Source organism: Podarcis muralis, chromosome 15 (assembly GCF_964188315.1).
Source record: "Podarcis muralis chromosome 15, rPodMur119.hap1.1, whole genome shotgun sequence".
NCBI lineage: Eukaryota > Metazoa > Chordata > Lepidosauria > Squamata > Lacertidae > Podarcis > Podarcis muralis.
Genome location: NC_135669.1, coordinates 16,152,796 through 16,165,719, shown reverse-complemented (window position 1 = coordinate 16,165,719; position 12,924 = coordinate 16,152,796).

Below are 12,924 nucleotides of genomic sequence, written 5' to 3'. Positions count from 1 at the left end.
ATCATGAGGTTGGAAGGGACCCCAATGGTCATCTAGCCCAACCCCCTGAAATGCAGGACTCTTCTTGCCTAACTTGGGATATGAACCCAGGGCTCTGAGATTAAGAGCCTACTGACTGAGCCATCTTAGCGGGTTGGACTAGAAATTCCAGAAAATCACTAGATTATCCTCAGCGCCCCTTCCAACTCTACAGTTCTATGGTTCTCTGCTTCCACCCCTACTGCTGCTGTTTGCAGGTGTCTGTTGAGGCTCCTGACTGGCAGCTGCTCAGCCCTTTCTTGGGCGCTGCGGCCGGCATATCTGTGGGGCGGGATCAGTGCCTGATTTACATATAAGCTAAACAAGCTATAGCTTAGGGCCCTACTCTCTTGGGGCCCCCCAAAAAAATGAAAGAAAAAAAAATCTGGATGTACAATTCCAAAATATAAGATAAAAAACAAATAAAATAAAACGTACATACAGCAAGTGTTTTGTGTTGTGTAGACTCCTATGGTGTAAGTAATGGGCCCTGCCTGCTAGCCTGCTCCCTAAAATATTACTATCACTATCAATATACTTCTTAATTGTATTTCACTATTAATATACCGTACTTCTTCTTAATTGTATTTCAGTTCAACAATTACCTTGATAAGATACACATTTTGTTATGTGCAAATGGCTTTAGATACCTATTAGGTCCATAAATTACCATACTGTATAGCATATATTCAACACAAAAAACAGCGACAATTTGTTGTTGACGAAGGACAGCTGGACATATAAAGGGCCCCCATTACCTTCAGTAGCTTAGGGCCTCATCAAGCCTAAATCCGGCCCTGGGCAGAGTGGAGTCCCCAATGGGGTGTTTGTGTGCAATGTCCTACCCACGCCCCTTGCCGAGCCCTGCCAAAGAGGAAAGTTCACTAGTTGGTGCGCATGTGGAAGCGTTTAGGGGTGTATTATTGATACATGGGCGTAGCCAGTATTTATGCTGGGGGGCGTCAGGACGCCCACCTGTCACCATCCTCTTGTCTGTCTCTGTCTAGCAGATTCGGAATGAAATGTTTTAAATTACTTTCACTTAAATTACCCTACTTAATTCTTACGACCTCAGCAAGCATTTCAGTTTCAAATATCCTGATTATTTCTACTTTCAATTTAGCTTTTTCTTTTTTACTTGATTTAGGGGGGCAGCGGCCCCCCCTGCTTACTATACTAGGCCTGGAGTGGGTGTTGTCATCCAACGAAAGGGATTACCAGGGGATTCTGCCAGAGGAAGGGAGACGGTGTCCCTCTGGGGGCTGTCGGGGGTCTTTCCTTCCTCTCCCCCAGCAGGGCTCTTCTTTCGCCAGTCGTCAGGGTCTCTGCCGCTGCCCCTCCTCACAGAAGCGCGTCCAAGCTCCGAAGGGAAGTAAGTCCACGCGCGCCCCTTGATAATCTCCCGCACGTTCTAATACTGACCCGTGACTCAGATTTAGTGCGTGTGCCTGTGTTTGCCTCGTATATTGTTGGGGAAAGCAAAGTGTGTGTGTGTGGGGGGGGGGGTCACAGCTAAAGCCCACCTCCCATCTTCAGTTTCAGGGGCTGGCGAGGATAAGGTGACAAAGCACAGGGGCATAGGGGCAGGTGGGAATAATAATAATAATAATAATAATAATAATAATAATAATAATAATAATTTATTGCAGTGGTACCTCGGGTTACATATTCCGCTAACCCAGAAATAGTGCTTCAGGTTAAGAACTTTGCTTCAGGATAAGAACAGAAATCGTGCCCTGGAGGCGCGGCGGCAGCAGGAGGCCCCATTAGCTAAAGTGGTGCTTCAGGTTAAGAACAGTTTCAGGTTAAGAACAGACCTCCGGAACGAATTAAGTACTTAACCCGAGGTACCACTGTATTTATACCCCGCCATCTGGCTGAGTTTCCCCAACCACTCTGGGCGGCTTCCAATCAAGTGTTAAAAACAATACAGCATTAAATATTAAAAGCTTCCCTGAACAGGGCTGCCTTCAGATGTCTTTTAAAGAGAAGATAACTGCTTATTTCCTTCACATCTGAAGGGATGGCGTTCCACAGGGCGGGCGCCACTACTGAGAAGGCCCTCTGTCTGGAAAAGAAATGCCACCTCTCGCGTGCCCTGTGGCTGCCACCTTTGGCCGGAGGGGATCCTAACAGTCCCTGTCTGGAGTTTTCAGGATGAGGTCACCGGACCACTGGTCACATCATGGGTCTTGATGAAAAGGCTCCACCCCACCCACAACCGGTCAGAAGCGGCACGTCTCTCCTCTGGCAGTGATTGCCGTTGGGTCGGGGAAGAAGAAAGGGCTCAACTTCCCCTCTGCTTTGGAGCAGCTGGGAGAAACCCAAACTGCAGGCTGAGAGAAGAAGTCTCGGCCGGCTTCTTCCTCCTCACCCGCCACAGTTCCACAGGAAACCCCAGAGCGAAAACAACCGAAATGGGGAAGGGGGAAAAGAGAGAGTCTTAGAAGAAAGAAGCAGCGCTTCGAGAAACGAAAGAGGCAGCAGAGCAGAGGGGTGCGGAGGGGTTGGCAGGGCTGGATTTGGGGGGGACAGGGGGGTAGCTGCCCGCCAATCATAGCTGTCAAGTGTGCCTTATTTGAAGGGACAGTCCCTTATTCCAGCGCCATGTCCCGCTGCTGTCCCTTATTGATGGATGTCCCTTAAATGTCCCTTGAATGATGTCCCTTCAATTTCAAAGGAAGCAGCTCCTCTCCCTTCCAGCCAGGGAGGAGGGAGGCTCCAACTGTGTTGCTTGGCTGTGTTGCTCACCCAATAAGAAGTCGAAGAACAACTGGGGGGTCGAGCTTGCATGCCTTGTGTGTGGCTAGTTAATGCAAGCTGAGGGGGTTTTTGAATGCTGGACGCCATTTTGTTGCACGTGCTGCTGCAAACTTTTGCTGCTGTTGCACGTGCTGCTGCCGGGGAGCCATCTTAAGTTGAGGCTGCATAGGCCTTGTGGTGCATGTGATTCAGATTCTATTCAGTTGAACCTCTGGTTACAAAGTTGGTTGGACAGTGTTCTCGAAGCTACCAGCATGAGTTTGACCAGACTGCAGGAGGACAGGAAGACTGGAGTGCCTGGAACAGGTGAGGCTGCAGGTCCCCTTATTTTGGCTGCTGGTCCCTTATTTTCAAGGCTGCTGGTCCCTTATTTTCAAATCTGTAAGTTGACAGCTATCCTGCCAATCAATACCCTAACAAAAGCCTGCCTCCCCAAAATCCTGGCTACTTACACCCATGGCTGGATTAACCATTAAGCAAAATAAGCACTTGCTCAGACATCAAGGAAACGCAGGCACCGCAGAAATATTCAATTGCTGCATTTACCATGGACTTTGCAATTAGAAAAAGGCGCCCCTGGGTGCCATGGTCCACTGGTTGAAAACCACTGCCATAGAGGCTGCGCATGGAGCTCCATTTCTCTGTCCTCCTGCCATATACCCTTAGAGATCACCAGGGGGAGCTCTGGAGATGGGAAACTTTGGAGAAAGCTCCTACAAAACTGCCTGACCTCACCACACACACACATGGGGATTTGAGTACAGTACATCAATAACACTTAGAAGCCCAACAGGGACATTACCTTAACACTCCAGACACCAACATCAAACCTGCTTGCCCCAGGTGAGCTCCAGGATGGACAGCAACAGATGAAGGTGTTCCCAGTGTGGAACTGCAGCCACATGCTGCTCTTCTCTCTGCTATGCAGCTGCCCAAAGTACAGGAGCCCTACTGGAGCAACCAGCTGGCAACCCCATACTTAAACCTTTGCCATCCCATCCCATAAGTTCTGTGACAAGCACAATTACCAATATCCTGCCTAGTGCCCTAGCCCTGACCTGATACCAGACATGGAGTCCTTGTAGGATGAATCAGACACTCCACAGGTTGAGGATCTTAAGGAGCAAGCAGGGCTCCCTGCACCCAGTGCTGAGGGACCCTTTGAACTCCCCCAGCTCCCAGTTTATACTGGACGATGGAACGGTCAGAGGAAAGAGCAGGCTCACTCTGTCTTTGAGAGCGCCAGCAACAACAGCTTTGGTTCCAGGCCAAAAAGCAAACCACACAGTATGTGTCCACACAGCCCTAGTTGTTGGTCTTCTTGTGACTAAGTGATCCCTGTTGCAACTGTGCTTAAGGGGAAGGCTGGAGCAGATGAGGTTTCCCTCTTGCTAACAGCAGCACAAGTCTCTGGGTCCTTGCTCCTGAGTCTTGACCTTCTGTATCTGCCTTCAGCTCCCTGTGATATTGACCCTGGAGTTGCTGCCTGACTTTGTCTATGGGTCATTTTGGACTTAGTCTGACTCACTGCACTTGACCTTGGCTTGTTTGGACTGTGCTGCCCTCCTGCCCTCCTTGGTGCATACTTTGGTGAAAGCTTCTGCCTTCTGTAACTGGGACCCTAGCCTCCTCCTGTTGGATTCAATGGCTCTGGAACCAGCTCTTTCTGTTGGTGAAATGGTAGCTGCAAGCAAAAGCACTCTCTGTCTCTGCCCCCGTATTCTCAAAATGGGACAATAATGTATCAGCAGCCCGCCTTACAAGACTGTTGTGAGCAGCTGAAGCGTGCACCACTGGGCATAGCACTTCAAACACTCAAAAGCACTAATACAGTGGTGCCTCGGGTTAAGTACTTAATTCATTCCGGAGGTCCATACTTAACCTGAAACTGTTCTTAACCTGAAGCACCACTTTAGCTAATGGGGCCTCCTGCTGCCGCTGCGCCACCGGAGCACAATTTCTGTTCTCATCCTGAAGCAAAGTTCTTAACCTGAAGCACTATTTTTGGGTTAGTGGAGTCTGTAACCTGAAGCGTATGTAACCTGAGGTACCACTGTACAAACACGGAAAATAATTATAGTTGTGTCCAAACTGTAAATACTGTGTGGGAGGGGTTGGGGTGCATATTGAAACTTTAGGTTTTGTGCAATTAACATGGATTAAAGTGCTATGTTGCCCTAGCACAACAAGTCCCTGTCTGGGGGGGTGGGGAGACAGAATATAAATACATATATATTATTAATAATAATGTCCACTGGAAAAGAAAACCCAACCCAAAGTGATATTTGAAGTTCCTTCAGATGACCTATTAAGGATTTATTTTGAATTGCTAGCACAAAGCTTACATGGAGGTTAGAATATATCTGGTCTTCACTGAGCATTCATCCTGATGTCCTTGCAGAGTGTTCATATATCTTCCCGTTGGTAATTCATTACCCCACACTTCAAAATGCAGACTCCCATCACTTTCTAAACTGCAAATGCCATTGCATAACTGTGGTCACCCCTCACAACTTTGGCGCTGTGAGAGCAAGGACTCCCATGCAGGGCCAGATTTAGGTTTGATGAGGTCCTAAGCTACTGAAGGTAATGGGGCCCTTTATATGTCCAGCTGTCCTTTGTCAACAACAAATTGTCACTGTCCTTTGTGTTGAATATATGCTTTATGGACCTAATAGGTATCTAAAGCCATTTGCCCATAACAGTCCATGCAGAATGTAGGTACCCTGTATATAGAAAATGAGCAAACCAGTGATATTTTAGGGAGCAGGCTAGCAGGTGGGGCCCATTACTTACATCATAGGAGCCTACACAACACAAAACACTGTTGCTGTATGTAGGTTTTATTTTATTTGTTTTCTATCTTATATTTTGGAAATGTGCACCCAGTTTTTCCCCCTTTAAATTTTTTTGGGGCCCCCAAGAGAGTAGGACCCTAAGCTATAGCTTGTTTAGCTTATATGTAAATATGTAAATATGCTCCCATGGCAACGAGGAGCCTTTCCAAATATGAGCCCTGCTCCTGTTCTTTGTTGCAGCTCAGCTCCCAGTGAGAGACAGAGATGGGCTGGAGGCTTGAAGAGGCAGGAACAGCCTCCTACCTCCACCTGACGTTGCCGTTGCATCTTGCAGAGTAGGCTGGTCGAAACCATCTTTGCCAATGTATCTTCTGTGGGAGCTTGTGACACCAGCCCATCAGTATGATGAGTGAACTGGGAAGCAGCTTTCGTAATGCTTTTGCCACGTAAGAGCAGTAATTGGCTTCCTCGTCCTCAGGTGCTTCCGGCCTCCCTCTGCTCTGCCAGACAAGACGATCAACCGGTTGTGTAAGGCTGGTGCTTGGGAAAAGCACCTCAGCAAAACATTGAACAGTGCTCAAGAGGACCAGCTGAGCCTGGCGACAGGCAAGGACAGGGCTCAGACGTCCCCCACTGGATATAGCCCACATTTGGACTTAGTACAGAAGAGGCCTTTCATCTGCTACTGACTCATCCAAGGACACTTCCTTTTATTCCGTGACTCTGCTACATTTACTCAGGACCTTTTGGTCAAAAACACATCTCTGAGCGTTTAGTCATGGTACCTGGCTGGAGAGATGGGTTGCCTCTATTGTCCAGGCAGTGAGCTCCTCACCAGAGTCCCTTCTTTGGGGGTCTCTCCCCATCATATGTACAACAGCCAAGGAAGAGCCTTGTCAGTAGTGGCCCCACTCATGTGAAACACCATCCTCTTCTGAGATGCCCAACATATTTTTTGGGGGGGGGAAAGAGCTGCAGAGATGGGTTGTCGGTAACACAAGGCTACCTGAGGTAAATACCCCCTTAGTGGTAATCTTATAATAAACGCAAATAATTTATCATTTGCTGCACTCGGACTTGCTTCAGCGTGCTTAAAGTGTCGGACTGCAATCTGGGAGACCAGGGTTCAAATCTTCACACAACAATGAAGCGCACTCACTTTCAGCCTAACCTACCTCACAGGGTTGTCGTGAGGATAAAATGGGAAGGGGGAGAACTACGTATGCCACCTTCAGCTCCTTGCAATAATAGTAGTAGTAATAATAAATACTCATCTCCGAGAGGCTTGCCTGGCTAATACCTATCCTGATATCATTTCAGTGCCAGGCAAAGGTGTTTCTTTATTTTATCCTGTCTTTTAGTTCAGTCTGTTTCATTTTGACTTGCCAGGGTTTGCTGTTTTTTTTAATGGTGTTTCTAGTGATTTTTCTGGGGCTTTGTATATGTATTTTAATATATAATTAAATTCATTTTGTGGTGTTTTAAGATTTTGAAAGCCATGCAAGGAATTTTTTTTTAAAAAAAGAAGCAGAGTATATATTCCTCAAATATAACAAATATTAATAAATACATCTGGATACATGTCCCTCCCTCTTCTAAAGGCTGAGGGTGGGTGACAGTGATCCTTATCCCCAAGACTCACACAGGAATCAAGTGTGTGCAAACCAGACATCCCTTCTCAACCTCCCAAGCCCAGTTTGCAATCTGTGTTTCCATTTCTTTCCCATGGTTTCTTCACCCTGGAGCCAGCTCATCCTGCCCCCTGAACCTCCTTCTCCCTTCACCAATCAAAGAAGACAGTCTGGCTGAATCAAACTTCTCTGGGGAATCCAGTGTCTGTCGAAAGGCAGAACTGAATGACACCAAGGGACCCAAACTCCAAGCCTTGGGGGTCGCTGCTGACTCACTCTGCCTTAGCACAAACATGGATTCACACACACACACACGTACACACATACAGACATGTACACACCTGTCCTGAAACCAGGGGGGATACTGAGCCTTTGCCTGCTGCTGCCTTTGGATGCTAGCCAGGTGATAGGACAGCAGCCCAGAGACTAAGTGAACAAAAGATGTGGAATGTTGTAAGGGGCTTGCATCTTTGCTGGGGATGCAATGGCTAAAAAGAAGAACCCAAAGGGAAAGAGTATACCATCACTGCAGTTCCTGTGAGAAGTGAGGTTACAGGGAACCAGGCAGAGAGCCTTCTCGGTAGTGGCGCCCTCCCTGCGGAATGCCCTCCCATGTCAATGAAATAAACAACTATCTGACTTTGAGAATACATCTGAAGGCAGCCCTGTTTAGGAAAGTTTTTAATGTTTGAAGTTTTATTCTGTTTTTAGTCCTCTGTTGGGAGCTGCCCAGAGTGGTTTGGGAAACCCTGCCAGATGGGCAGGGTATAAATATAGTAGTAGTAGTAATAATAATAATAATAATAATAATAATAATAATAATAATAATGTGGTACCTCGGGTTAAGAACTTAATTCGTTCCGGAGGTCCGTTCTTAACCTGAAACTGTTCTTAACCTGAAGCACCACTTTAGCTAATGGGGCCTCCCGCTGCCGCCGCGCCGCCAGAGCACGATTTCTGTTCTCATCCTGAAGCAAAGTTCTTAACCCGAGGTACTATTTCTTGGTTAGCGGAGTCTGTAACCTGAAGCATCTGTAACCCGAGGTACCACTGTAATTCTGTGTGCTGTTAATGGCAATTGAGAGGCTTCCAGAGATCAGAAGCAGCTTCCAAAGAAATTCTGCTCCCCAGCAGGACCCAGACCTGGGTGGTTTCCCCGGCCAGGTAATTTGTCTCTCTGCTACTCCTTCCAACTGACATGCTGTTGTCTCTCCTGAGTCAAGGAAAACCATCTCCTCCCCTGCTCCTGATGATGACCTCAAGTGGGTGGGGCTCCCCGATACTGCCTGCCTGCCTGCCTGTGAAGGCTCTTTAAAGGTCTAAGGCTAGGCAGGCTCCAGGCTCAAAGAGCTAATGGCGCGGTCAGTGTGATGCCTCCCTAGCTGGGTTTCAAGGGCCACTTCTCTGAGCCAGGAGGGAGCTGTCCCAGCACACCTGAAGGGCAACACCTTCCACCTGCCTCCGGGAATCTGGCAGGGAAGGAACACAGAGCTGAGCAGCAGCGCTTCAGGTTGGTCCAGTTTCTTCCCTGGATTCCATCCGTGGTTGCCACACAGCTAACAGGGAGTGAGCCAGGCAGGCAGGCCTGACGGACGGACGGACGGACTCCCCATTCGGAACAGTTGCCACTCCGTTGGGTTGGCTGGCATCCACAGCCCAAGAGTGAGCAGGAAGGCCACCCTTGGCAGTTCACCATGGGCACTGGGAGGTGGCAGTGACCCAGAGCTCCTGGCAGAGAGAAGAGGCCATGGAAGAGAGACCAGCGAGCCTGGTAAGTCAACAGAGGAGGAGATGCAGGGGCCTTGATGTGGGTCATGGGGTGAGGGGTGGAGACTGATTGAAACAGGGCAACAGGCTGGAGGTGGGGGGAGGTGGACTTGAGCCTTGTCCTGAGAATCCCAGCTGGGCAAAAAGACCTCACTTGTGGGGCTGACAACAGACAAGGCTGCTCTCCCCATCCTGATACTTCCTTGTTTTCCCTTCCTCGCAGCCTCAGCACCACCAGCTGGCATCCTGGGGCAGTTGCTGGTGATAGATCCTGATGTTGAAAACCAGATACCGCCCAGCCCTACTTGTTTTCTTAGCCCAATGCGCAATATTGTTTGCAAGTTCTTCTTCCTAAGTCTGAACCTCAGGCTTCCTTCGTTACCAAAGCCCTTTGCTCCTTGTAGTATCCTGGGGGAGATGCTGAGCAATCTCCCCATCCCCTACTGCTTTCTGGCAACTTTTCAAACCTTCCAGGCCAGGAGCCAAAACATTCTGGTGCTCTCCTCTGCCCCCTTTTCATGTTTGGTCAACAGCCACTGTTTTCTTCTTCCCGGAGCTGAATAATCAGGATTGCTGCTGCTGGAGGTGGTAAAACCACAGGACTTCAGGGTAGCTGTCCTGAGGCTGGTGGTGCTTGCAGATGGTTTGGGACAGCTGCAAGGAGAACCCCAAGACAAGATCCTGGTGGAAAGGTTGGCCCCACAGTGTGCCCATTGTTGTGCTTGCATTGGTAGGTGGGCCTCATGGATGGGGGCTTCTTCCCCCTCCCTCCCAATTAGACCAAAGGATGTGGGTGGGGGTCCGTGCCAAATATCTAATTGCCCTCTTTCTGATGTGACCAGGGGTTCAAGCAATTCACGCCCATTTTTAGGAGGAGGGAAGCGGTTCAGCCTGTGTGTGTGTCCATGTCTGCTTATCTATATTTAGCCACACAACTCAGTGGAAGCCTCTGCACACTGACTTCATGCTGCTCAGCACCTTTTAGGATCAGCCCAAAGATCCTAGGCTTGAAAAGCCACCAGAACTTCAAGTATTGATGCACGTAGAGGAAACAGGTCTTTGGAAGCTGTGCTGACAGAAGGCAGTTTCTGTCTGGCCCTCTGACAAAAGCTTAGAAATCAGAAAGTTCTGGCTGTGCCTCCTTTGTCTTGAGCAGGAACTATTTCCCTTTGGAAAAACAGCCAGTTCCCTGTTCTTCTGTCTCTTCTTTGACATGAGGGCTGCCTTTCCCCATATGTGGCACTGATGACTGAGAAGCCCTCTTGGAGCTTGTCAGGGCCAAACCAAAGCTTGCATTGGGGCCAAAAAGGAGACGGGATGACACAGGAGATCTGTGGCTGGGTCTCTCGGCCATTTCATGTCCCCTTAAAAGCCGTAATGGGAGGGAAGCCCTGCAAACTGAATTGCAGCAGTGACATGGGAGTGAAACCTTCCCCTCACTCCCATTTCACCACACACAACACCAGGCTTATAAGCCCCACAGCAGGGCTAGCAGCAGCTTGTGAAAAAGATGATGGTGATCCAGTTAATAAGGTTGTTAGTGAATCAGAGAGAGAGAATTTTCCACCTGGTTGTGACATGATGGCCCAGCAGCATTCCATGGCCCTGGGAGGCATCCCTGCATTTAGAAAAGCGCCAGGTTGGAACTGGGATCATCATTTCTCAGGCACTGCTGGTCACCTGCTCCCTGCACTGCCAGAGTTGCTGCAGGGCAGAGGGGTGGAATTTGCTGGTAGTTTCGGCTGGGGCACATGTTGGAGTCGTTCAGCAGAATCCCTGATCTGGATAACTGAGCTTTCCACCCCAAGAATGAGTTTCAAAGCTTTTCTGCAGAACAGTCTTAAAACTAGATACGTATAAACATTACTAAGAACAGAATACAAATTACACATTGCACTCACTACATTAAACTTTTATATTTCTAACAGCATGTACAAAACAGCCCATAAGCCTCCTGGCCTAGGAAGTCAAATGACAACAGAGGGCCAATTGGGTGCCACTGTCTGCTATAAATACTCCCAGATCTGCTTCCTCTCAGTCTTGGCAACTTGGCCTTGAGTGAGCCCATGGGGTCCTCGCCCTGTGTGAGTAGACATTTCTGAATTTGGACTCTTCCAGATGACCTGTACATGGAGCATCTATTTGCCCTGGTTTGTTTGCACAAAGCTAATGCAGTTGTTAGACTACTGTTAGATCCACAGAATCCATTGAAAGCACTCTTACAACACTTTCACAGCCATGGCTTCCCTCAAAGTATCCTGGGAACTGCAGTTTGCTAAGGATGTGGGCTTCGTAGATCCACCATTCTTAACAAATTACAATCCCCAGGATTCTCCACAACTGTAAAAGTGATATAAGAGTATTTTGAATAGATGGTGTGGATATGGACTCAGTCTGGTCTTTATTGAGCCTTCATTCTGATTTGTTATACAACAGCTAACATTTATCCTGAATTCATCCTAATGTGCTCACAGGGTGTTTCTACATTCAATCACCCCACATTTCCAGTGCTTGTCACTGTCACTTTCCAAACTGCAAAGTGTTCAATGCTTTCTTGAAGTGGATTTTCTGCGTTAGAGCAACAGAGCTCTTTAATTCACTTTAACTGTGCAAACCTAAAGTTCCCAAACACATTTGAATCCCTCCTGGAAAAGTGACAGGCTGGAGGCACCCCAGGCTTCTTGCCCAAGAGACTTGCCTGCCTTTGCCCACAAGGAAGACAGTAGCAAGCAGATGCAAATAACCAGTCCTTGGCTATTATAGGTGTGTTCCCAAAGCAGAGGTGGGGGCAGCCACTGCCTTTCCAGGGAAGGAAGTGCCTGAACTGAAGCACCCAATCCCCCCTCCCTTGGTTGCTCAAACAGATACTAAGGATTGACTCAACAGGGTGGCCTCATTGAGGGGGAGCCATCTGCAGTAAGTGGATGCACACACATAGATCACACCAGAATCGATCAGGTGACTTCTTTGCAAAGATGCCCTGTGTTCCCATCCCTTGAAGAAGCAGCTTAGGAAAACATTTCTGGAGGTCCCTGTGCAGCCTGGACTCCTGGCCAATAGAACAGGGTTGGTCTGGGACATTTTGCATCTTGGGGCAAAATGCCTCACCCCACTGCCTCCCCCTCCTCCAGAACTGTGCCCTACCCCTGCCTCCATGGGGGGTATGCTCACAGCAAAGGAGGGGGCAGTGGGGGCATGGCAGTGTGGTGCAGAATTGGAGGAGACGGGCCGGGTTCTCCTTGAGCCCAGATCTGCTGTCTGAGGCAACTGCCTCACCAGGGCCAGATTAAGACCTTTAGAGGCCCTAAGCACTTAAAAGATTTCGGTGCCCCCATATATCTAATTCAAAATATAAACAATAATAAACCATAAAATTAAATTATATTTTTTCAAAATGAAACCTACAGCGAGATGGAAGGTAATGTTTATTTTTGTATACTTCCACTTTATTTATATTTTTGGGGGGAAATTTCTCCTATTTTTTCTAATTGCAAAGTTTTTGATCAGAACCTCAAAACCAATCTTACACAACACATCTGCTTCTATACTTAGTAGAGATAAGGAATCCAGCCTGCCTTGTTGCATAGTCATTCCATTGGGATTTTTAATATACTTCCAAGTGAGAAAATGAATGGACAATTTATGACCACTAATGCTAAAAATCTGGCAATGGAAAATTTATGTGGTGCCTCTAAGCATGTGCTTATTTTAAAAAGGTAAAGGGACCCCTGACCATTAGGTCCAGTCGTGGCTGACTCTGGGGTTGTGGCCATGAGTGAGGGTTTTTTTAAGGCCTCAGTCATGTTGACCTTTGGCTTCATCAGAAAAATAGCTATGACCTGAGACCCTTTTCAGAACCCTTTATTCAGTCTGAACCCTTTTTACCTGCAGGAAACTCCAACCGTGCATCATGCCAACCTGAATCCCAGCTCTTGTGCCTCATCATC